Source organism: Polyodon spathula, chromosome 5, assembly GCF_017654505.1.
Source record: "Polyodon spathula isolate WHYD16114869_AA chromosome 5, ASM1765450v1, whole genome shotgun sequence".
NCBI lineage: Eukaryota > Metazoa > Chordata > Actinopteri > Acipenseriformes > Polyodontidae > Polyodon > Polyodon spathula.
In genome coordinates, this window is record NC_054538.1 from 4,627,985 (window position 1) to 4,653,912 (window position 25,928).

Genomic DNA, 25,928 nt, shown 5'->3' on the forward strand with positions numbered 1-25,928 from the left:
ACTGTATATATATACACAGGCTAACTTCACTATAACGAACCCCCATGTGACCTGGAGAAATATGCATTATATTAGGGTGTTCATTATAATACGGTTTGCCATTTTTCTGTATCAGAACAATGACAAAACAACAAATTTTGAAGTGAACATCAATATATAGTACCTCTATGAAGATTTCTTCACACTGATCAACATTTAAACGGTATTGTGACAAGGTACTCGTGTCACATGTGTGAGTAACAGCATTGCAAGACACATGGAAGTTGGAGTTGAAATGCCAGCAAGGGCGTGCAGGATTTATTAAACACAAAACAGAAAGTATACAAACGGTTCATATGATGCTACCAACGATGGTAACGCACAATGGGCACAATACAGAAGACAGTCAGGCAGCAAGTCTCAATCGATCGTGTCTGTAAACAATCATTTGATCAAATATAACAACTCCAAAAAGCATACAAAACAAACCTGTTTCCACATATAAATAATTACACAAACACTATTTCCCCTGTGCAGGGCACCCTGCTACAGGTATGTTTAAAAGAAAACAGTAAAGAAATGAAAAAGGAAAGAATGTACACTTCCATGCTGAATACAGTAATTACATGCTCTTTCTCTTGAAAAAACTATCCAGCTCCTCACGCCCGTTGCCTGGTTGCAGTTTGTGTGAAGATGACAGACAAGCAATGATTGCATTCTTCATGCATGAGTCGTACTACAATAGGTCATCTTTGAATTAGCATTGTCTTTGAATTAATCAACCATGATCTTTGTTTTCACTGAGAGAATAACACACTTGACACTGGAGAAAGTTCAGTGACAAGTCAGTATTGAGATTGTTGTACCTGGGTCGATCATGTATGTGATCGCTCTAATAGGGCTAATTTGCATTGAAAAAATCGGTTCTTGCTGTTGGGATAGTAAAAAATGGAAGTTCGTTATAGTGACGTTAGCCTGTATATATATATATATATATATATATATATATATATATATATATAATCAGTGGTTGGAAATTCTGGCCTGTGATTGGCTAAAACCTCATCATAGGAGCAAAAACTAAATTATTTAGATTAAAAAAAAACTGTTGCCCTGACATCCTTACACCATCCTTATAGTCTCTCTCTGTCATGTGATTGGCTCACATCACTGACAGTCCCGCCCCTTTTCAAATGGGTGATGTGACAAAAACTGCTGAATAGAGATTCAGTGACTTAACAGAAAATTAATTAAGCACATACTACAAAAGAAAGATGCTCCATTGTTTTCTGACTTTTTCTCTGAAATTCAAACAAATGCAACTCGACAAATATGATGGCCAGGATATAAACTGGATTATGCTTTGCCAACCAACTTTGCCTCACTTAATTTCTTGACTGATTCATGTATTAAATATGTAGTGCAGACACAGTTCATAGCGGAAAATGAAATGTCCATCAGTGCAATAATTCTCCACTATAGCCCTCCTCTCCAGTCCATATTTACTATATACAATGCCTATAGTAAGAATTCAACCCCCTTGGATGTTTTCAAAGTTTTTTGTGTTACAATCTGAAATTGTGATGCATTTAAATGGGATTTTTTCCTTTGATTTACACAACCTACTAAACACTTTGAAGAGGCAAGATCATTTTTATTGTGAATCAACAGTTAATGAAAAATTAAAAAAAAAAAAGAAATGTCTTGGTTAGATAAGTATTCATCCCCCCTGAGTCAATACTTGGTAGAACCACCTTTGGCAGCAATTACAGCTGTGAGTCTTTTGTGGTAAGTCTCTACCAGGTTTGCATATCTGGATCAAGCAAATTCGCCCATTCTTCTTCACAAAATTGTTCAAGCTCTCTCACGTTGGATCATTGGTGGACAGCAATCTTTAAATCTTGCGACAGATTCTCAATCGGATTCAAGTCCAGGCTTTGACTGGGTCACTCTAGGACATTCACTTTCTTGTTTTTTAGCCACTCCAGTATCACTTTGGCTGTGTGCTTGGGGTCATTGTCCTGCTGAAAGGTGAATCTCCATCCCAGTCTTAGGTCTTTTGCAGACTGAAGCAGATTTTCCTCAAGGATTTGTTTGTATTTAGCTCCATCCATTTTGCCCTCTATCCTGACAAGCTTCCCAGTCCCTGCCGATGGAAAGCATCCCCATAGCATGATGCTGCCTCCACCATGCTTCACAGTAGGGATGGTGTTACCTGGGTAATGTGCTATGTTGGGTTTGAGCCAGACATACCGTTTTGCATTTAGTTCAATTTTTGTTTAATCGGACCACAAAGTCTTTTGTCACATCTTTTCAGTGTCTCCACATGCCTTTTTGCAAATTCCAATCAGGATTTTGCATAGGATTTTTTCAGAAATGTCTTAATTCTTGCCACTCTTCCATACAAGCCAGATTTGTGGAGTACCTCAGCTATTGTTGACACATGGACAGTTTCTCCCATCTCAGCCATGGAACGCTGTAGGTCTTTCAGAGTCTTTTCCTCTTGGTGGCTTCTCTGACCAATTCCCTTCTTACCATCTGCTCAGTTTGGGAGGACGGCCTCCTCTAATCAGACTCTGGGTGGTGCCGTATGCCTTCCACTTCTTAATGATCAACTTGACTGTGCTCCAAGGGATATTTAATGCCTTTGAAATCCTTTTATACCCCTCCCCTGATCTGTGCCTTTCCACAACTTTATCCTGGAGTTGTTTTGAAAGCTCCTTGGTCTTCATGGTATTATCTTTGTTTTGAATGCACTACCCAATTGTAGGATCTTACAGAGACAGGTGTATTTAATCTGAAATCATGTGAACCACTTTTATTGCACACAGATGGACTCCATTTAACTTATTGTGTGAATTCTGAAGGCAATTGGTTACACCCGAGCTTATTTAGGAGTCTCATAGCAAAGGGGGTGAATACTTATCTAATGAAGACTTTTCAGGTTTTTATTTTTAATGGATTGATTTTCACACCCCCATTTTTTCACACATTGAAAGTGGTGAGTAGGTTGTGTAAATCAAAGGAAAAAAACCTCATTTTGTTTGTGTAGATCAAACGAAAAAACCCCTAAAGTCCACTTTTGTCAGGTTCACCCCACCAAGGGGGTGAATACTTACTATAGGCGCCTATATATATATATATATATATATATATATATATAATATATATATATATATATATATATATTGTAAGGTACCAGGGAGGGGGTTAAAATCCTTCCCTGCTGAAAACAACATTGTGAGAATGCACATTTGGGTGTTATGGGGTTTAATTGTGTAATTGTTTTAATGATTTAGTTAATCCCCTGCACCTGGTCATAATTATAAATGAGAGACAGGTGCAGGGTATTTGAGAGGCAGCCAGACTGATTGGGGCTGCTGAGGAAAGAGCCCGACTGTGTGTGAGTGAGAGCAGTCGTACCAGGAAAAGGTATTGTGTGGAACGTGTGTAAGTTTGTGTGTGACAGGTAAACGGCTTAGCCGTCCTGTGGTCAGTGAGGGACCAGTATCTGTTTAGTTAGTGCTCCAAAGGGAGTTAGATGTTTGTTTCTGTTTTGTTTGTATTCATTTGTGTTTATTAAAAATAGCGAATAAGCGTTTCAAAATCAATTTCCGTGTCCTGGGTCTGGTCTTAAAGGGGCAACGAACCGTGAGAGTGAGAGAATCTTTTACAATATATATATATATATATATACACACATACACACACACACACATACACACACACACACTCTATTATGTCAGTATGTGCTCTGAAGACCATAAGATCGTGCTAGAAGGAGTTTTGCAAACGCCCCTGGAAAATGCTCCAAGATTTTATGAACGGACCCATATTTGAACATCCTGGAGTGTGTTATTGCACTTATGCAATGGCATCCTCCACCCTTCCCTACCATTCCCAAAATACATTCGTTGTCAAGTGAATCCGGCAGAGTGGTTCTAAAAATCCAAAGCTGTGCTTGTACAGCATGGTGACACATCTACACAGATTGGAACACTTGTTAGCCAATGAGATTGCTATCTCTATTCTTGCCATTTTATAAATTCCATTTAGAACCCCTTGTTTCTTATTTAACCCATTAAATAGAACCATTTGCTGTTCTGTATATGGTTCTGTATAGTTCTACAGCATATAAGGCTCATAAATACCATGTACACCTATGTGTTCTTTATTCACTGGTCATGTGGATAATAGGAGCACCTAATATGCCCAAAGCAGTTATCACTGATCTCGTTTCAGTAGCATTATTGTCACACTGTAATAGCTTCAGTTGATAACTGCAGTCTCTAAGGAGTTCCAGGTGACAAGTATAACTGCTCAATTGTTTTTAAACTGCTGCTTCAGAAAACAGTTTTCAGCAAGTAGTGAAAGACAGGTGTAAAAGAATGACCCCCCCCCCCTTCATCAGGTTTTAGAGGAAGGAGATGAATGTAAAGGGAAAACACAGACTCAAATAAAACCATTTAAAAATACAGTATTTGTGCCATTGCAATACTCCTAATACTAGCAAATGGAATAAAAAATTCAAAACAAAACTTAATTTGAACGCCGCTTATTTAATTTAAAGCAACTTACTCGTTAAACTTTTTGGCATGGCTGCAGGTACTCACATAATATGCAAGATAATTAAGGCCGAAATGCATTTAAAATGCAATTGTTTTGCTGCTTGTTACATATTATGTTCCATATGTAAAGTTTTATACACTCTCATTTAAAAACAAGTAATACGTTTAATTTACTGTTTACATTAACTTACTCAGTTGAGAAATTGATCTCCATGTAGTTTAACAATGTAATTATTTGTAATATTGCAAACAGTCAAGGTGTGTACATGATAACCCAAGCTAGGGTCGGTAGGTGTACTAAGATGGGCCAGTCGCAGCGCAAATGTACCACAGTTTGCATTTCCATTGCGACACGTACCAAAGTAAACATTTTGTCATATGTACTAAGATAAAATATGTTTATGAAGAGAGCCTCGATATACTAATTTAAATATATGTTGTGTCTTCTTAGTGAGATCTCAAGCATTATATATTGCGAGACTGGTGCGACATTGTTCAAATAAATAGCGGCACCTGAGTTGCGGTTTGCTGCAGCAGGAGCCCGAAGGACAACGTCTATACATGCAAGGGTGCAAGAATCAAAACAACACTGTGTTGGTTAAATGTAAACGTCATTATATACATAATAATAATAATAATAATAATAATAATAATAATAATAATAATAATAATAATAATAATAATAATAATATATTGTGATTTGGGACGAAAGCCGCCCGTCATCGTTTGCTGTTTTTAACCGGAAAGCCGCTCTCAAAGAGCAGATGGGGTTGAATCCCCATCCCTGTAAAGCTCGTGGGAATGTGGCTAGAGTCTTAATAAGGTAATGGTTTAATGGTTAATTAAGGCTCCAGCAAGGATATAAAAGACCCACTCCATGCTCATTATGAGAAGGGGTTCACAGTGGAGAAGGAGTAAATGTTGGGAGGTAAAACTCAAGTCGAGAGATAAACAATTGCTGTACGTGTTGGTTAAAACCAGCACGATACTTGTTTAGTTATTCTTTATTTATCTGGCCATTTTTTTGTTTTGTATCTTATGTTTGTTTTATTATTTAATAAATATACTGCCCCTCCCACAGCTCAGTTTTCATCCGCCATTACGTGTTTTGGTTTCTGTGTTTTTACGGATTTTACGTCACCACTACAGTCATCCTGGTCACACCCTCAAAAAGCTTTTCATAATCTTAGCCCCTCGCTAAACCGGACACGTTTGTCTAACATAAGGTGGTGTCGGGTTTAAAAACAGTATAATAAAATCACACACATACATTTATAGTGCTCAATGCATTTTAAATGTAAATCATTGTGCTAAAATAACATTAATGTGTTTTGGGTAGGCTACACACTAAATTACATAAAAATATGAATCTGTACAATAGGTACAGATACAGTACAGTAGTAAAATTAAATGAGTCTCTAGCAAACTTTTGTTTTACACATTCAATCAATCAATCAATCTTTATTTTATATATTGCCTTTCATAGTGGAACACAATCACAAAGCGCTTTAGAAGATGTAATAAATACAAGAAAATCCATAACACTTCATATACAAATAAATGCATAATATGATATACAGTGGAAAGTACCTAATACATGACAGTAGCATAATACATGAAATAGTACACTAAATACAGTAGAAAGTGCACCATACATGATATAGTACAATAAATACAGTGGAAAGTGAAGAATACATGATAGTAACAATACGTGAAATAGTAGCAGCAGCTAATAACAGATATCAGGCTTAAGGAGCATGGAAAGCCAAAGAGAACAGGGTGGGTTTTGAGAGCTGATTTAAAGCGAGCTACGGTCGGAGCATCACGCATCATGCACCAAAGTTGGGAGAGAGTTCCAAAGAGTGAGAGCCATGAACCTAAACGAGCATTGTCCAAGTGTGGTGCACTTTTGCTTGGGGATAACAAGCAGTACCCGGGACCTGTGTGATGAAGGTCATTGTAGGTGAGCAGGAGAGTTTTGAACATAATCCTGAACTTCACAGGTAGCCAGTACAGCTGGGCAAGATGAGGGGGTGAGGTGATCACGTTTTTTACATCTGGTAAGGATCCTGGCAGCAGCATTCCGAACTAGCTGCATTCAGTTTATGGTGTGTGCTTGGAGACCACCATATAGAGAGTTGCAGTAGTCGAGTCGGGAGGAGACAAATGCATGACAAAGTATCTCTGCATCTGGGAGGGAAAGGTAGGGATGGACTTTGGAGATGTTTTGAAGATGGTAGAAGGAAGATTTGACCACGGTGGAGATGTGGGCATCAAAGGAGAGGCTGCTGTCAAGAAGTACACCAAGGCTTTGTACTGTGGGGGAAGGCAGCAGCAGACAGTTTCTGAGGTTCAGGGCAGCTATATTGAGACTCTTAAGTTGAGTTTTAGATCCTACTAGAAGGAGTTCAGATTTGCTAGTGTTCAGCTGAAGAAAATTGGCAGACATCCAGGTCTTGATGTCTTGAATGCAGGCAGAGAGCCAGACCATGGCAGAGGGGCTACCAGGGTCGAGTTTTAAGTAGAGCTGGGAGTCGTCAGCATAGGCGTGAAACACGAGGCTGTATTGGCGGATGAGGTGACCCAAGGGAAGCATGTAGATATTGAAGAGAAGGGGCCCAAGAACAGATCCTTGAAGGACACCACAAGTGAGTGGGTTTGCAACACCACTGTGTTAAACATAAAAAACAGACTCCATGCATCCTGATAGTTAAGAGGACATCCAGGAGAGACAGGTTCAAGAGATTCCTGCATACTTCTGAAGGCAGTCAAGAAGCAAAAGCAGCTGTTAGGTCAAGAAGAACAACCATAGAGGGAGAACCAGCATCAGCACTGAGCAAGAGATCATTCACAATCCGGAGCAGAGCAGTTTCAGTACTGTGATGCGGCCGGGAAAAAAGACTAGTGATTCAAGCAGATTGTTGTCCGTGAAATGTTTCATCAGCTAACTGGCTACAGCTCTTTCGAGATTTTTTGAGAGAAAAGGGAGATTGGAAATGGGACGAAAGTTAGTCAGTCGGGTCAAGGGATGGTTTTTTGATTACCGGCGTACTAAATGATTGAAACTAAATGATTTTAGTGTTTTTTTTTTATTTGTTGAATTATTATTATTTTTAACTTGGCCTACTTTGTTGCCTAGACAATTGACAGAAAATAGATCATGATCCTATACAGATGCTCAGAATGAGCTGGAGGGGTTAATGGCACATGTGTGCAGTCTATTGCTTCCAACCAGAATTGCATACAAATTTGTTTTCAAGGCTTGTATGTACACCATGACTTTTGTGAAAATTAAGTACTTGGGTGTTCCCCTCAAACATGCATTGAGCACAACTGGCAACACACAAGAAAAAATGAACTGGGAAATGCCAGCAACAATTGTTACTGTTTAAAACATGCTTTCAAAAATTCTTATCAAATTGATGCACATCTCAGTATAATATTTGAGAACCCTCATTTGCACCATCCTGCCCCCTTTTTGTGAATTTATGCAGGAACACCCATAATTACATATTCATCTGAGCTGGAACTGCAAAGAAAAGCTGCTGCCGCAAAGCATTCCCTAAACAGTCGCTAACAGCATTGCGCTTGTTCAGTACATTTCACCCTAGACTTCGGACTCGTTTACAACTGGCTTGCGACTATTGTGACAGCCGCAGCACTTTAGTACATCTACTCCTTTTCTTTTGAAGAGTGCAAAAGCATTTAAACCCATTTTGAACCAATTGCTGTATTAGTAAATGCTGCTGTTTTTTTATGTGACCTTGTATGTGAATTGTAAACCAGTGTTTGATCTCATTTTTGTAGATGACTTGATGGCAGCATATATGTGGCTCATTTCAATAAGGTTCCTAGGAAATGTTATGCCTAGCTGATGAATCTGTTAAGTATGTGGTATTCACACAGTTCTACACACATTACAAAGCTGCCAGTCAACACTACCATGGGGAAAATTCTCTGCAACAAATCATTACTGAGAAGAAAAAATTTCTCTGCAGAGATTTCAAGATGACAGTGCACTGCATCATCTAATTTCTTTCTCACTATGGCGCAGCATAGACAAAGATGGACAACCTGCAGTAAGCCTATAAGGTAATTTCTTTGCAAACTTTTTAATTAAAATCACATGTAAAAGCAATCTGGCATATAGTCTAACTACAACAAGACAACTTACTTTGATAGCTTCCCTAATTCATGAATATCTGGTTTCAATTAATAAATCGCAGTGGACTCCACATAAAATAGTTACCAGAATTATAGTATAATTACATGAATGAGAATTTAAATCCTTTACTCAATAATCCTAGGCTTAAAAGCTGTGCTATTTTAAACCCGGGATGTTAAGAACAAGGAAGACAGGAGATCATTTCAGTGCACTTCATCCCCTGTAATTAACTCAAAGGGGTTAGTTCATCAATGAACTCAAAGCTGTTTAAGCATGTTTTAAGCGTTACATGCACAAGCAAAATAAAACATAAGAGTAACTGAACCACAATCACTAATTTGTCTTTAAGCAATATTAAAGCAAGCAAAATGAAATTAATACCATATAGGTAAAAAATGAAGGGTCATTCTTACAATCCTCGCTATGCAATGAGGTATCATAAAACCAGATCACTCAAATAATATCTGTGGTGAAAAAGTTGGTACAAAGGTACAGAGTTGTATTAATGCATCATAGTATCATCGTTGTGTTAAATTTCCCGACCGGACTGGCCTGAGGGTTACTCCATGGAATAGGTGTGTTTATCCGGTACACAAATGCCATGATTGTGAATACTTATATAAATCCATCACACTTATCCTATAGGATATCTCACAAATCAGTTTTGGGTACTGACAGAGTTAATTGTGTTCACACTGCACTATGCAAGTGGACTTTGTAAAGATTAAAAGAACAAATCACTACATCTTCTGCAAAGCATTTTTATTTTCTCACATGTATCAAACAAACAAAAAGCAGAATAGTTTCCAATCAGGAATGCTGGTGCAATCTAGTACCCAATTATTCCAAATATGTATATATATAATTCCAGATTTCTTCTTATTAGAAATCTTTGGATTAACCTGTCTCTGCTGTTCCCTGGGTCTAGGAACATTGTGTACACACCTGCTTTGATTAAGCTGGTATTTAATTGAAAACTATCTAACCATACTTAAGCAGAATTGACAATTTTGTGCAATGCAGTTAGTACACTCGGAATTAAAAAAAAAAACACATGAATGTAATACCTTAGTGACCCTGCATATACTTCTGTATAACAAGCTTGGTGATTGTCAGTCTAAAGAAGTTTGATCAAGCAACACATGAGGCCAGAACTGTTTCAGTGAAGGTATTTCAGTGATTTCTTGTTTCTGTAAGGTATGTGCATTGGGGGAGCCTTTACTCCAAAAGGGTTTTTTTTTTTTTTTTTTTTTTTTAACTAATTAAAAGAATCAGTAAATTAACTATTATTTGTTCTTTATACAATTCTTCAATACCTTGACATTCAGATTAAATAAGGCAGAAATCCACTGTAAATTTGACCAGTCTATTAACATAATTTTAATACTGAAAGTCATTATGCTAATTTTCTGACAAAATAAAATGTTAGGAAAAATGGAACAACTAGACTAATATTTAATACTTAAACACCAGGATGTTTTAAAACTAACTGAAAGTTAGTTCTTGTTATTTAAGTGTGCAAGGATCATGTTGCTTGACAATGAGATATTTTGTTTGTCCGTAAGTAATTTAGGCTTTAGCTGAGACTTGGTTTGTTTCATTTAGAAGTTTTATTACCACTCATCCCCTCAGCACATTAAACGCCATCAAGGAAATTTTTATGATTGTTTCTTCAAGAGAGACTGAAAAACATCACATCTTATTGCTCTTGCTTGATAAACGTAAAATATCCTAAATAATGCTAACGAGCTGCATTTGTTACAAACTGACTTTTAGTGCGCCTCTCCGTGGAGTTAGGTTAAAAGTTTGGCTGCACAAACCTGAACTATAAAAGACAGAAGAAGCGTACCTAATAAAGAGGAGGGAGCCAGTTCTATATAGACCAGTGGCTTCAGTTATTGTTGTTTAAATAGTCTTGTGCATTTAAAAAGCATTTCTGTTTCCACTGATTCCTGCTTACATGCTGATTCTGCTACTGTGAGCTGTATGTTAACAGACCAACAATAACACGATTTGTGTTTTGTACATGAAAAGTCAGATTCACACTTCATAGATTACATAGCACACACTACAGTTCAACAATCAATCAATCAATCAATCAATCTTTACTTTATATCGCGCCTTTCATAGTGGAACACCATCACAAAGCACTTTACAAGATGCAATAAATACAAGAGAATCAATAATACTTCAAATACAGAGACATGTATAACACATGATACAGTATATAACAAAATAAAAACAAAAAAAATGCATAATACATTAAATACAGTGGAAAGTGCATAATACATGAACTAGTACATTAAATACAGTGGAAAGTGCATAATACATGAAATAGTACATTAAATACAGTGGAAAGTGCATAATACATGAAGTAACATAATACGTGAAATAGTAGCAGCAGCTATAGCAGATATCAGGCTTAAGGAACATGGAAAGCAAAAGAGAACAGGGTGGGTCTTGAGAGTTGATTTAAAGCGAGAAACGGTGGAAGCATCACGTATCAAAGCTGGGAGAGAATTCCAGAGAGTCGGAGCCATGAAGCTAAATGAGCGTTGTCCAAGTGTGGTGCGCTTTTGCTTGGGGATAACATTCAGGCCAGAGTCAGAGGACCTCTGCTTGCAGGTAGGGACATAGCGGGTCAGCAGGTTGATGAGGTACTCGGGACCTGTGTGATGAAGGGCATTGTAGGTGAGCAGGAGAGTTTTGAACATAATCCTTAACTTTACAGGTAGCCAGTGTAGTCGGGCAAGATGGGGGGTGATGTGATCTTGTTTTTTACATCTGGTAAGATCCTAGCAGCAGCATTCTGAACTAGCTGCAGTCAGTTTATGGTGCGTGTCGGGAGAACACTATATAGAGAGTTGCAGTAGTCGAGTCGAGAGGAGACAAATGCATCTCCGCATCTGGGAGGGAAAGGTAGGGACAGACTTTGGAGATGTTTTGCAGATGTTATAAGGAAGATTTCACCATGGAGGAGATGTGAGCATCAAAGGAAAGGTTGCTGTCAAGAAGTACAACAGTTTCTGAGGTTCAGGACAGCTATAGAGATTCTATAGATTCAGATTCTTAAGTTGAGTTTTAGATCCTACTAGAAGGAGTTCAGATTTGTTACTGTTCAGTTAAAGAAAATTGGCAGACATCCAGGCCTCAATGTCTTGAACGCAGGTAGAGAGCCGGACCATGGCAGAGGGGCTTTAAGTAGAGCTGGGTGTATTCAGCAGAGGAGTGAAACATGAGGTTGTTTTGGCAGATGCTGTGACCCAAGGGAAGCATGTAGATATTGAAGAGAAGGGGCCCAAGAACAGATCCTTGGGGGACACCACAAGTAACTGGGTTGGCAACACCACTGCGTCCAGCATAAAAAAACAGACTGCATGCGTCTGGATAGGTAAGAGGACTTCCAGGAGAGACAGGTTCCAGAGATTCCAGCATACTTCTGAAGGCGGTCAAGAAGAATGCCATGAACTATGGTCTCAAAAGCAGCTGTTAGGTCAAGGAGCACAAGCACAAAGGGAGCACCAGCATCAGCATTGAGCAGGAGATCATTCACAATCCGGAGCAGAGCTGTTTTAGTACTGTGATGCGGCTGGAAACCAGACTGTAGAGATTCAAGTAGATTATTGTCCGTGAGATGTTTCATCAGCTAACTGGCTACAGCTCTTTCGAGAGTTTTTGAGAGAAAAGGGAGATTGGAGATGGGATGGAAATTAGATAAGTCAGCTGGGTGAAGGGAGGGTTTTCTGAGTAACTCTGGCAAGCTTGAGGGCAGCAGGAACAGAGCCCCAGAGTCCAGGAACAGTTTGAGAGTGTGCATAATGGAGGGAGCAAGATTAGAAGCACAGAGACAGACAAGATTAGTCGTCCAGGGGATCAGAGGACACGTGGCAGTAGTTGATTTCAACAGTAAGACAGAAACATCAGAAATGGAGAGAGGGGAGAAGGAGGAGAGGGCAGAAGGAGCAACTGGAGGAGCGTCAAGGTGGTCATGGTAAACTGGATTGTGGTGGGTGAGTGTAGAATAGATGTTGTTGATTTTGTTCCGAAAGAAAGAGGAGAAATCATGACAGGTAAGAGAGAAGGATGGACGGGAGTTGGATCTGTCAGTGGCTGGATGTAGGATTTGGTCAATGGTCTTAAAAAGAACATTGGGTTTACCGTGTCCCGTAGTTATGATTTCAGAGAATTATTTCACCCTGGCCGCGGCAAGCGCACACCTGTAGCTCGCGAGATGGTCGATTCAGATCTCTCTGCGATCCAGGGTGTGTCCTCAGGTGTGAGTGAGGACATTGACTGATTGAGAGAGTCCGACAGTCCAGAACCATGTTGAAGTCAGTCACTACTTGGAGGAAGGCAAGTCAACATGAATGTTGAAGTCACCTAAGAGTATTTTGACAATAGAAGTACAGACGAGGGAGAGGAATTATGAAAACTCTGTAATAAAAGCAGAGTTGCTCTTTGGTGGATGGTAGATAACAGCAAGGTTGAGGGACGTGGGAGAGGGGAGCTTGATGGCGAGGTGTTCAAATGAAGAAAAGGCTGGCAAAGAAATTACTGAGGAAGTGAGCACAGGATTTGCAATAACAGCAGTGCCCCCGTCTCAGCCAGTGAGGTGAGGTTTGTCAAAGAGGGAACAGCCCTTTGGGGTGGCTAGATGCAACGAGTGCATGTCGTTTACAGAGTGCCAGGTTTCAACTAGACAGAGTAGATCAAGATTGGCATCAGTTATAAGCTCACTGAGAAGCAGAGATGTGTAAGTCAGGGAATGACAGTTGAAAAAGGAGATTTTCAAGTTTGTAGCAGGCAGCGTAGGGGGAGAAGCAGTTAGTATGGGTATGTGCAGCAGGTGCTTACCAGTGTTCATTCTGGGAATGGAGAACGAGTGAGCCCGCTCTGCCCAGGGCATCCAGATGTTAGGTGTCAAGGTAGGAATGAGGCCTCTAGTTGCCATCTGGAGGAATTTGGAAGGTCCTCGCTCCACCTGTCCTCGCTCGGAGTTCCACAGCTCAGACTGCCCTTGGTCTTCTGGCCCTTAGACTGGCTGACGCTTAGAATGGCTGCCGTTCTAAGACATTGTTTGCCAGTTTATACTCTTCTGTAGGACTGGAGCTGTATACTTTACGCACGTTTCTAATCAGCCTCCCAATTCAACACAGCCCATCACACAAAGGAAATCTAAATTAAAATGTATGAATGCACCCTGATTTACCTTAACAATCAACAGTTTAACTAGTTAATGCACTGTAATTCACTTACCAATTTCAATGTTGTTTTTCGCCAGTGGAAACACAGGCGCCTCTGCAGTTACTCATAAACTAGAACTGGCTCTATTCACTAACTGTGAAGATGGAAATATATTTTCATTGCTGTGATTACAAAATGAAGTTTGATATTGCTAACAAATAAATACAATGGTACACTTGACTGTATATAAACATAATATAATTGAGTTTCTACATAAAAGCACAGTTTTAATTGCTTTCTTGAAAATGACACTACAAACTGAAGGCAGAGTAGCCCAACACAAGCATCAGACAAAAAAATCAAATGAGCAGACAGATGGAATGCCTTGAATAAGCGATTCATTAATGAGGGATTTGCCACTTTTGTACTTGGCTCTCGGATTGACTGAAATGAAAGGTCTTGAACTGCAGCCCATCTTTCTTTCTTTCTTTTTGGAATCCTTGTGGCTGTAGTGGAAAAGCTAATCAATTGCTTTTTTGTAAAATGCTGTGATTTCTCAACTCTGATCATGATCAGCTTGAGTTATTTCATGCTGATGTTATTCCTTTGTTTTAAATTGAGCCAGGGTGTCAGCCTAAGTGACTTGTTGTTGCATGACAGCTTAATGAAAGAGTTCACCCCATGCCCAAGGCAGCAGAGAGAAAAAAATAGAAACAAAATTGTCAAGTAGATGATTACAGCCTGGTAATGCAAATAGTAATGGAGAAACTTGTTTGCTGTCATCTAAATTTGTGCTTAGTGGGCAAATATAAAATATATCTCTGAGGGTTTCTATCACCTTTAAAGTTTATATTTTTAATTTTAACCCATTTATTTTATGATGTTACATAAAAGAAACATGCACCTTTCCAGTGTGTGTCTATGTGCTTTAAATTATTGTAAAGAAATAAAGAAAAAAAGAAATTGCTTTAAAGGATGTCAGTTTCTATCAATATGGTATTAATATTGTTCGAAAATGTAATTACAGTTCTAAAAGGAAGAGTTTCCCGCATAGATGGTGATCAAAGATCACAGTGGAATTCTTCTGTGTTGTTTATCTTAATGTGTCTGCAATTGAACAGGAAGATGATGCATAGGGCAAACACAATGCCTATAGAAAGTCTACACCCCCTTGAACTTTTTTCACATTTTGTTGTGTCAATGCCTCAGAGTTTCTTGCATTTAAATTTAGATTTTTTCCACTTATCTACACACCATACTCCACACTGCTAAGGGGAAAAAACTTTTTATTGAGAAAAAAATTATATATTAAAAATATAATTGGATAAGTCTCCACCCTCTGAGTTAATACTTGGTGGAAGCACCTTTGGCAGTAATTACAGCTGTGAGTCTCTTGAGATAGGTCTCTACCAACTTTGCACTCCTATATTTAACAATATTTGACCATTCTTCTTTAACAAAACTGTTCAAGCTCTGTCAAGTTCCTCATGGAGTGTTGATGGACAGCAATCTTCAAGTCATGCCACAAATTTTCGATTGGATTTAGGTCGGGGCTCTGACTGGGCCACTCAAGGATATTTACCTTTTTCTTCTTTAGCCACTCCAGTGTAGCTTTGGCTGTGTGCTTTGGGTCATTGTCATGCTGAAAGCTGAAACTTCCATCCCAGTTTCACCTTTCTTGCAGAAGGCAGCAGGTTTTCCTCAAGGACTTCTCTGTACTTTTCTCCATTCATTTTCCCTTCTATCGTGACAAGTGCCCCAGTCCCTGCCAATGAGAAACATCCCCATAACATGATGCTGCCACCACCATGCTTCACAGTAGGGATGGTGTTCTTTGGGTGATGTGCTTTGTTGGGTTTGCGCCAAACATAACACTTTGTATTTAGGCCCAAAAGTTCCTCTTTAGTTTCGTCAGACCACAAAACTTTTTTGCCACATGACTACAGAATCTCTTGAGTGTTGTTTTTGCATATTTCAAATGGGATTCATTTGGGCTTTCTTGTTAAATGGCTTCCTTCTTCCTACCCTACCATACAGGCCAGATCTGTGGAGTGCTTAGGATATTGTTGTCGCATGCACACTTTGACCAGTCTTGGCCATAAAAGCCTGTAGCTCTAGCAAAGTTGCCATTGGCCTCTTGGTAGCCTCTCTGATCAGTCTCCTTCTTGCTCGGTCATCTAGTTCAGCGGGATGGCCTGATCTAGGCAGGGTCTTAGTGGTGCCATACACCTTCCACTTCTTAATAATCGTCTTGACCGTGCTCCAAGGGATATTCAAGTCCTTTGATATTTTTTTTTATACCCATCCCTTGATCTGTGCCGTTCAACAACTTTCTTCCAGAATTCTTTTGAAAGTGCATTGGTGCTCATGGTTGAGTCTTTGCTTTGAAATGCACTACCCAGCAGTGGGAACCTACAGGAACTGCTGAATTTATCATGAAATCATGTGAATCACTACAATTTAACACAGGTGGAGGCCACTTAACTTGGCGTGTGATTTTGAAGGTGATTGGTTACACCTGAGCTAATTTAGGATTGCTATTAAAAGGGGGGTGGACTTTTATCCAACCAAGCTATTCCAGTTTTTATTTTTAATTATTTTTCTACAAATTCCTAGAATACTTTTTTTCACTTGGAAGTTGAGGGGTAGGATGTGTAGAGAAATTTAAAACCCCAAAAAACTCTTTTAATGCATTTTAATTACAGGCTATAAGGCAACAAAAGGTGAACATATATATATATATATATATATATATATATATATATATATATATATATATATATATATATATATATATAGAGAGAGAGAGAGAGAGAGAGAGAGAGAGAGAGAGAGAGAGAGAGAGAGAGAGAGAGAGTATATAGGCATGTGAAAGAAAAAGTTTTCAAAAAATGTAAATAAAAGTTTAAAAAAGTATTTTACTTTCAGGATGTTTCGTGCAAAAGCTCTTCTTCAGCTGTTTAAAAAGAAAAGTAAACACAGTGGAGTAAACTTGTTATTTTTCAAGATTTGTAATTATACAAAACTTCTGTGGATGGTGTCTAGAATAGAATGTTCATTCCCAGAGGTTACAAATTTCCCAGTTTGAAGATAAACTTTCGTTACTTTTGTTTCCAAGCAATATTTGTTCCATAGCACTGATTTATCTCACAGACTGTCACTACTGGAAATGCAATGGTGTTAATGCAAATGCTTCTCAAGTATTCTACAAACCAGTCTGCTAAATGCCTTTTAGTTTCCCCAATATACAATTTGTTGCATTTCTTGCAAATATTGGAACTCTTTCTGCGCTTTGGTGCATGATGCTCCCCCCGTCACTCGCTTTAAATCAGCTCTCAAGACCCACTTGTTCTCTCTTGCTTTCCATGCTCTTTAAGCCTCATATCTGCTATTAGCTGCTGTGTTGTTGCTACTGTTTCATGTATTATGCTATTATATCATATTATTATGTATTTTTCACTGTATTTAATGTATTATGCATTTTTTAAACATTTATTTAATGTATTATACATTTTTCACTATTATGATTTATTTTTAAAAATTTTTTCTGTATATCATGTATTATGCATTTCTCTGTATTTAAAGCATTATGGATTTTCTTGTTATTGCATCTTGTAAAGCAGTTTGTGATGGTGGTCCACTATGAAAGGTGTTATATAGAATAAAAATTGATTGATTAATTGATTGACTGATAATGCAGTAGACTATACCTTTAGAGGTACAATGAAGATTTAGTGCCTCTAATCTCTGTTTCAGAATTAATGCATTTACAGGTATTACATTGTGGTCTATTACATGGATATGTGCCTTTCAAAGTTTCTCCAGAAGGACAAATATCACTGTGACCCACATATTCTATTATATTCTTGTGTCTTTTTTTCATATATATTGTGATTTCAAGTTCAGTACAGGAATGTATGGGATGGACCCTTCATAGACTACATCATTCATGTAACACATTATATAACATAAGGTTTTACTGTAAACATTTAGATCATGGCTATGTTTTCAGAAAAAAGGGTATTACTGTACTGTCATCTTGCAAGGTGAGGTTTGACAAAGCAGTACAAAATAGGTGTCAGATAACGTTCATACCACAGATAATGTGCATACCAATGCCGTATTTACATTTTTGATGTGACACTGTTGGCTATATTATCTAGAAATACTGTATAAGGCACGTGAAAACAAAATTAGATGAATAATTCACGATATAGAGAACATCCCCATGTTAAAGGAAAACCACCTAGGTGTTAATGTCTTTATTATAAGCCTGACTATACCTCAGATTTGACTATTCCCAAATTTGAACTCGAGCCAATGTAATAGCTTGTATGTTGTCAGGTACGGTAGGAATGCTAAGTGTGTGGTTACCAGGAAATCCGAAGAGCTTAACGAACATCTTTCCCCCGCGAGTTCTGTTGTATTAACTCATGCCTTAGAAGCCTGGATTTGAATTTAGCTTGGGCTACAAGTGTATTAGTGTTCTGGAAGTCTTCACACACGGTTCTATAGTGTATAATGTTGTACCTAATTTACAGTATGTTCCTTTTGAAACTGATTTTGCATTGAGATTTTTCATTTATTAAATCACAATAACCACAGCTGTACAGGAGCCTGAATTTTGCACACAATTTGCTAATAAAATATTACTTGCTACAAAGGGTAAAACTAAACATTATAATGTTATCTGGGGTATTGTTCACAAAACCAGTTTGGGTCCTTAATTCAACAGGGTGCTTATCAGCACACAGAATGCCAATAAGTTAAAATACAATTTTTGACACAAACTGGGCCAGTAAAAAAATTATACTTCAATGGCTTACCCTCTCCACCCTCTGAGTTAATACTTGGTGGAAGCACCTTTGGCAGTAATTACAGCTGTGAGTCTCTTGAGATAGGTCTCTACCAACTTTGCACTCCTATATTTAACAATATTTGACCATTCTTCTTTAACAAAACTGTTCAAGCTCTGTCAAGTTCCTCATGGAGTGTTGATGGACAGCAATCTTCAAGTCATGCCACAAATTTTCGATTGGATTTAGGTCGGGGCTCTGACTGGGCCACTCAAGGATATTTACCTTTTTCTTCTTTAGCCACTCCAGTGTAGCTTTGGCTGTGTGCTTTGGGTCATTGTCATGCTGAAAGCTGAAACTTCCATCCCAGTTTCACCTTTCTTGCAGAAGGCAGCAGGTTTTCCTCAAGGACTTCTCTGTACTTTTCTCCATTCATTTTCCCTTCTATCGTGACAAGTGCCCCAGTCCCTGCCAATGAGAAACATCCCCATAACATGATGCTGCCACCACTAAAAAATACAATTTTTGACACAAAAAATACAATTTTTGACACAAACTGGGCCAGTAAAAAAAATATACTTCAATGGCTTACTATGTGTTATAATATTGCCTGAGGTGTTCCCCACAATTTAAAACCATTATTGGGTTCTTAACTAACAGACTCGATGCTAATAGTTTGGGATTCAAGACAAGCTCGCTATCTATTGAGCCATTGCTGTCATCTTGAAACCTGCCCAGTTTTCAGTGGCTTTAACAATGACAACGCTGTACTGAGCTCAATGACATGTGTGACTGTGCTGTACTGAGCTCAGTGACATGTGTGACCCTGCTGTACTGAGCTCAGTGACATGTGTGACCCTGCTGTACTGAGCTCAGTGACATGTGTGACCCTGCTGTACTGAGCTCAGTGACATGTGTGACTGTGCTGTACTGAGCTCAGTGACATGTGTGATTGTGCTGTACTGAGCTCAGTGACGTGTTTGACTGTGCTGTATTGAGCTCAGTGACGTGTGTGACAGTGCTTTACTGAGCTCAGTGACGTGTGTGACAGTGCTGTACTGAGCTCAGCGACGTGTGGGACAGTGTTGTACCGAGCTCAGCGACGTGTGGGACAGTGCTGTACTGAGCTTAGCGACGTGTGGGGCAGTGTTGTACCGAGCTCAGTGACGTGTGTGACAGTGCTGTACTGAGCTCAGTGACATGTGTGACCCTGCTGTACTGAGCTCAGTGACATGTGTGACTGTGCTGTACTGACCTCAGTGACATGTGTGACTGTGCTGTACTGAGCTCAGTGACATGTGTGACTGTGCTGTACTGAGCTCAGTGACATGTGTGACTGTGCTGTACTGAGCTCAGTGACGTGTTTGACTGTGCTGTATTGAGCTCAGTGACGTGCGTGACAGTGCTTTACTGAGCTCAGAGACGTGTGTGACAGTGCTGTACCGAGCTCAGCGACGTGTGGGACAGTGTTGTACCGAGCTCAGTGACGTGTGTGACAGTGCTGTACTGAGCTCAGTGACGTGTGTGACTGTGCTGTATTGAGCTGTGAAGTGTGTGACAGTGCTGTACTGAGCTCAGTGACGTGTGTGACTGTGCTGTATTGAGCTCAGCGATGTGTGACTGACCATTCCACCTTAATTACAACGACAAATAATATCCAATACAATCGTACAGCATTATCTTCTAGTGTGTTGAAGAACCTCTGTGTCTGTATTATTAATTCCTGACAACACAGACATATGAGTGGTTTTGATTCTCACTACTATAAACCGATATTTTCCCCTGTTGTAGTTTTCATATAGTTTCCAGGTCTGTTCTGATCAATTTAAACAACAAAACAAACAGAAAAGTGAATCGGATTAAGTTCATCAATTGATCTTAACAACATTTGCCTTATTTGAAAAAAAGCTGGACAAATAAAGCTGATTTTCAGTGATGATCTGCACAGTAATCACATAAACTATAAGAAACCAAATGAAAACTTCTGAATTTCATATGAAAGGTGTTGGAATACTTTTTTTTTCGTGTCTGCCTTCTAGCCATGTTGCAATACACTCCTGTTATCCTCAGTTTTTCAATCTAGTTTGTCAGATTGGCTGAAGTTTCTTGTTTTTAAGGATTTATTCTGCTTCACCTACCAAGATGACATCTAGATGAACAAAAATGCACTGAAATGCTCATTAAAAGTCATCATGTTTCCCTGTTAAAAGTCAACACCATTAAAAAAGTAAATGCTGAAAACTTCTTTCCATTCTTCATTTTTGTACAAGTCACAATCTGACAGAGTGCAGAAAGGAAGATCAACAGAGGTCAAACAGGAGCTAAGACTACTAGCAACACATTTTATATAACAAGTCCTCCAGCTCCTACCAAATACAATATTGCATATTAAATAATAGAGACACAAAGATCTACCCACATAAAAGCAAAAAAGTATTTAAAGGTTTTTTTTTTTTTTTTTTTAGGGTACAGTCCAAAGTTGTTCCTGTTTTATTTCACCTCTTTAAATAGGAATTACGTCTCTGAAGATCATTAGCTCTATCAATGGGATGCTGCTTTCTTACATAGTGCTGCCATAGTGTCCCTTTGTCCTTGCTCAGCTGTACAACCTGGGCTATTTGTCTCTGTCAAACTGTGCATCTCAGCACCTGCACTCAGGGGAGCTCTGGCTTCACTATACACTGGCTCTAAATGGAGATTTTACAGGATATTGACTGGCCCCACATGTAAAGGGGAACACAGGCTTAATATTTCCTCTCACTCAGGTCTATACATATATTTGAAGTGAAACACAGGATAATTAAAAAAGAGAGTCTTAAATTAATAGAAAGAACAGGAAGTTAATTTGAAGGCTGACATTTTATCCTTGCCTGACATAATTTGCTGCGTCTTGGGAGGTAGGGAGCAATGCTTGAATTTAGTGTAAAGAATATATCTAAGCATGCACGCCCACACAAACACACACACACACACACACACACACACACACACACACACACACACACACACACACACACACACACACACAAACGTTCCAGATTCTGTTGGATTTTAAAGGGCATAAAGCTAATTAATGAACTGAGTCATTTCATTTTTTTTAGCTTGCTCCATGATTAATGGTAACAATTGCAAATTGTTGAAAGTGACATTATCCATCACACACAGAAAGCGTATAAAACTGAATTCTACAATATCAGTTTTTTGTGGGGGGTTTTTTGTTACTAATGAAGGTTAGCCAAAATATGTGTAAAAGTTCAGTATTCATGAGATAATATTTCTTCTAATTTGTTCATGAAACATTTTTAGGAAAGAAAGATTTTGAAAACATTTTAAAGAAAGATAATTAAGTCTAACAATGGAAAAAGTGTGGTTATTTCATGGGTTAATCTCTGCTTCAGATTTCTATTGTACCACCCTCAAAATGGGTTTTACCTTTATTTAAATCCTGATATATTGCATCTCAGTGCACTAACTTGGTTTAGAATGTACCTATCTGTGGACAGAGCAAAAGGACTTAAAAAAAAATATTTCTTAAGTTTTTCAAACTCAAAACCCAAAACACACTTGAAGACTGCACTCAAGCACTCTAACAGCTGTTCATGTGTATTTTATATAAGTGATACTTGCCCTCAAGAACACCTGCCAGGAAGCGTCAAGTACTAAGTGGGAGAATTGAGCTACCATGGAGTTCTCGTCCTGCACTACAGTATGTCTGCTCAGATTTCTTTTCAACTCGTTATATGGGAATGTTTCAGAGGGCAGTCCTTTCAACAAGTCATTGTTCCCTTGCTTTGGATGGGGAAGAGAAGCTTATTGGTCAGACATTATCTTACTGATGATGGTTCCTAAACATAGACCTCTAACACCATACTGGCCCAGTTCCATGGTTTGGTAAAATGTAGATGTGTGGCAGAATGGCTTGGCGGTGGCATCAGACCAGGAAGAAACATGAGTGCCAGTACTGCGGGTTGAAATTCTGTGCTTTTACAAAGCAAAAGGCACGATGGCCAAAACAAATAATAAACAGCAACAAACGAACACTGAACCAAACAAGTATCGTGCTGGTTTAAAACCAGCATGCGTAGCAATTGTTTTAGCTTGCTTTCTTGGTAGATCTTTCTCTTTCTCTCACACTGATGCTCTCTCCTCAACCCTTTCCACGACTGAGAGGGTCCTGCCTCTTTTATGCAGCTGTGCCTGAGCTTGATTGCTTGTCAATCATTCAATCGGGCTCAGACACTTTTTACATCTGAATTTCTTTGGCAGGGGAGGCAATTAACCTATTCCTGCCAACCCAAACAACAGTGCAAATACAAGACATTTAAATAATAATAATACAAAAACAATATACTGTAAACAAACACAGGGTCAGGGTTACTCAGGCTAAAAAGTAGCTAAGAACTTAATTAAACAATAGTGTAATACTACAACATATCCATTCATTATTATAACTCCCCAAAAAAGAACAAGTTAATTTTTTTATTTCAAATGTATTTTAAAAGGAAGAAGTTTCAAATGTCATGCTCTTTTTTTTGCAGTCCCTTTACCTTCTTTATGCTCGCAGTCATTCTGAGTGGCTCGTATCTCAGTTATTCAAATACAGTTTTTTAATAAGTCTGTATTAAGCCGCTTTCATTTCTGGAAATGCTGTTCATTTCTAGTTGCCTGCCATAGATATATGTAACACATGCAAGATCGATCACAGTATCTTTATAGAAGAGCCCGTGCCAACTATTGATCTAGTACTTTGAAAACAAGTTCCCTTTAGTTTTGCTGGCAATGCACTAGGTGGTGATTCTTTGGTTGATCTAGCCTGCATTACATATGTCTATGGCGGGCATTAACACTATTTGAGTATTGCAATAAGAAGCACTAAAAATTTGTAGGGGGTGATATCAGTTTTTTTCTCCAGATTACGGCGATACCGATACCAATTCTAGAGTCATGATACTATCAAGATACCACCAGAAAGTAATAAGAAAAACAAAGAGTTCCTGTTATCTGTAATACTTATACTCATATGAATCTTTTGCACCATATTCCATTATGACAAAACATTAAATATTTAACATATATAGTACATGTAATACAAAACAGTTATAACATAGCATGCTAAAAGTTGAAAAAAAGTCAATGTGCATCTGTTTTCTAAGTTGGAAAATGAATGACTTATTATGGTCAAGTTTACAGTAACTAGCAAGTGAGCAAGTAAACTGCACATTTTGCAGTTAGGTGAACTAGCAAATCATTTTAAATTGAAAATATTGTCAGCACACATTCAACAATATAGAAGTAAATAATGTACACATTAGAAGCTGCAATGCTCAGGTATTTTCTGGAAACCTCAGAAACCAAGGGTAAACTTTTCTTCCACCAAGCTAGAGGATCTTCTTCAGCATCTATTTCTTCCATTTGGCCACAGAGTAAGCTCACTTTTCAGTTTTTCCCCTGAAGACAGTGTAGTAGGTGTGCCTGCTAATGCGGTTGCCTCACTTTTTTTCTGCCACTTGATGGTGGATAGCAGCCCTTTCAAGTCAAGTTTTTTTTTTCTCTTGTTGTCTCGCTCATCTGTATTTTCATCAGGTTTGTCTCTCTCCATAGGTTTATTTGAATCACTCGTGATTTCCAACCTGCTGCAAAAGCTCTTCTTTACCTCTTCTTGATTTGAAACAAAAGTATCCTTAAAATGTGGGTCAAGATAAGATAGAAGATTGAGAATGTTTTGTTAGTTCTCCCTGTCCTCATACCTTGGTTTTAAATCATTAGTTATTTATTCCTTCATTCAAAGGCCAGGTTGCTGTCTGTATGGATGTGCAATAATACCAATATACTAGTTGATTCATCAGGTAATACAATAACCAGTATTTGAATAACAATACTGGTATTTTTGGTTAAACTGATTAAGGAAAATGTTTACTGGAAAATGTCAGCTGTTATCTTGCGAGATAATCGCTTCCCACGAGAACTCGTAATGCAAGCAGTGCTAACACAAAAGAAAATATGGCAGAAGCACACAGAGATTGTGAGCTGCTTAAATTCTGCAAAGCAAAGTCACATGTGTGGAATCATTTCCTAATAAAAAAATCTAAAAACCCTGGCTGTATAGCAAGGCTAAAGCAAAATACCACCAACCGTACATACAGTGATGTAGTCCTACATCTTAAAGTACCGGAATGCCAAGTACAATATTGTTTTTTCTAAAACTAATTATTCAAATTCATGTTTTATTTGTACATTGAACTTGAGGTAACATTTAATAGGTAATGAATGGGTCTCGCTGCTCCCCCTTGATCAGAGCTCCCAGATTGGTGGATTCCAGCCATATTTGACTTGTTTTCAAAGGATCTAGCAGGTAATTGTTGTCGTTGATGGTTTGGTTATTTTTTTACTATTTATATCATGCATGTTTTTTTTTTTATTTCTTTTGATTATGAGGTCATCTTCAGCACAGAACTTCAGTCACCACGATGCCCTGCTTAGTATATCACATCCTCACCCTGTCTTCAATCACTGTGATGCCCTGCTTAGTATATCACATCCTCACCCTGTCTTCAATCACTGCGATGCCCTGCTTAGTATATCACATCCTCACCCTGTCTTCAATCATTGCGATGCCCTGCTTAGTATATCACATCCTCACCCTGTCTTCAATCATTGCGATGCCCTGTTTAGTATATCACATCCTCACCCTGTCTTCAATCACTGCGATGCCCTGCTTAGTATATCACATCCTCACCCTGTCTTCAATCACTGCGATGCCCTGCTTAGTATATCACATCCTCACCCTGTCTTCAATCACTGCGATGCCCTGCTTAGTATATCACATCCTCACCCTGTCTTCAATCATTGCGATGCCCTGCGTAGTATATCACATCCTCACCCTGTCTTCAATCACTGCGATGCCCTGCTTAGTATATCACATCCTCACCCTGTCTTCAATCATTGCGATGCCCTGCTTAGTATATCACATCCTCACCCTGTCTTCAATCATTGCGATGCCCTGCTTAGTATATCACATCCTCACCCTGTCTTCAATCACTGCGATGCCCTGCTTATTATATCACATCCTCACCCTGTCTTCAATCACTGCGATGCCCTGTGTAGTATATTACATCCTCACCCTGTCATCAATCATTGCGATGCCCTGCTTAGTATATCACATCCTCACCCTGTCTTCAATCATTGCGATGCCCTGCTTAGTATATCACATCCTCACCCTGTCTTCAATCACTGCGA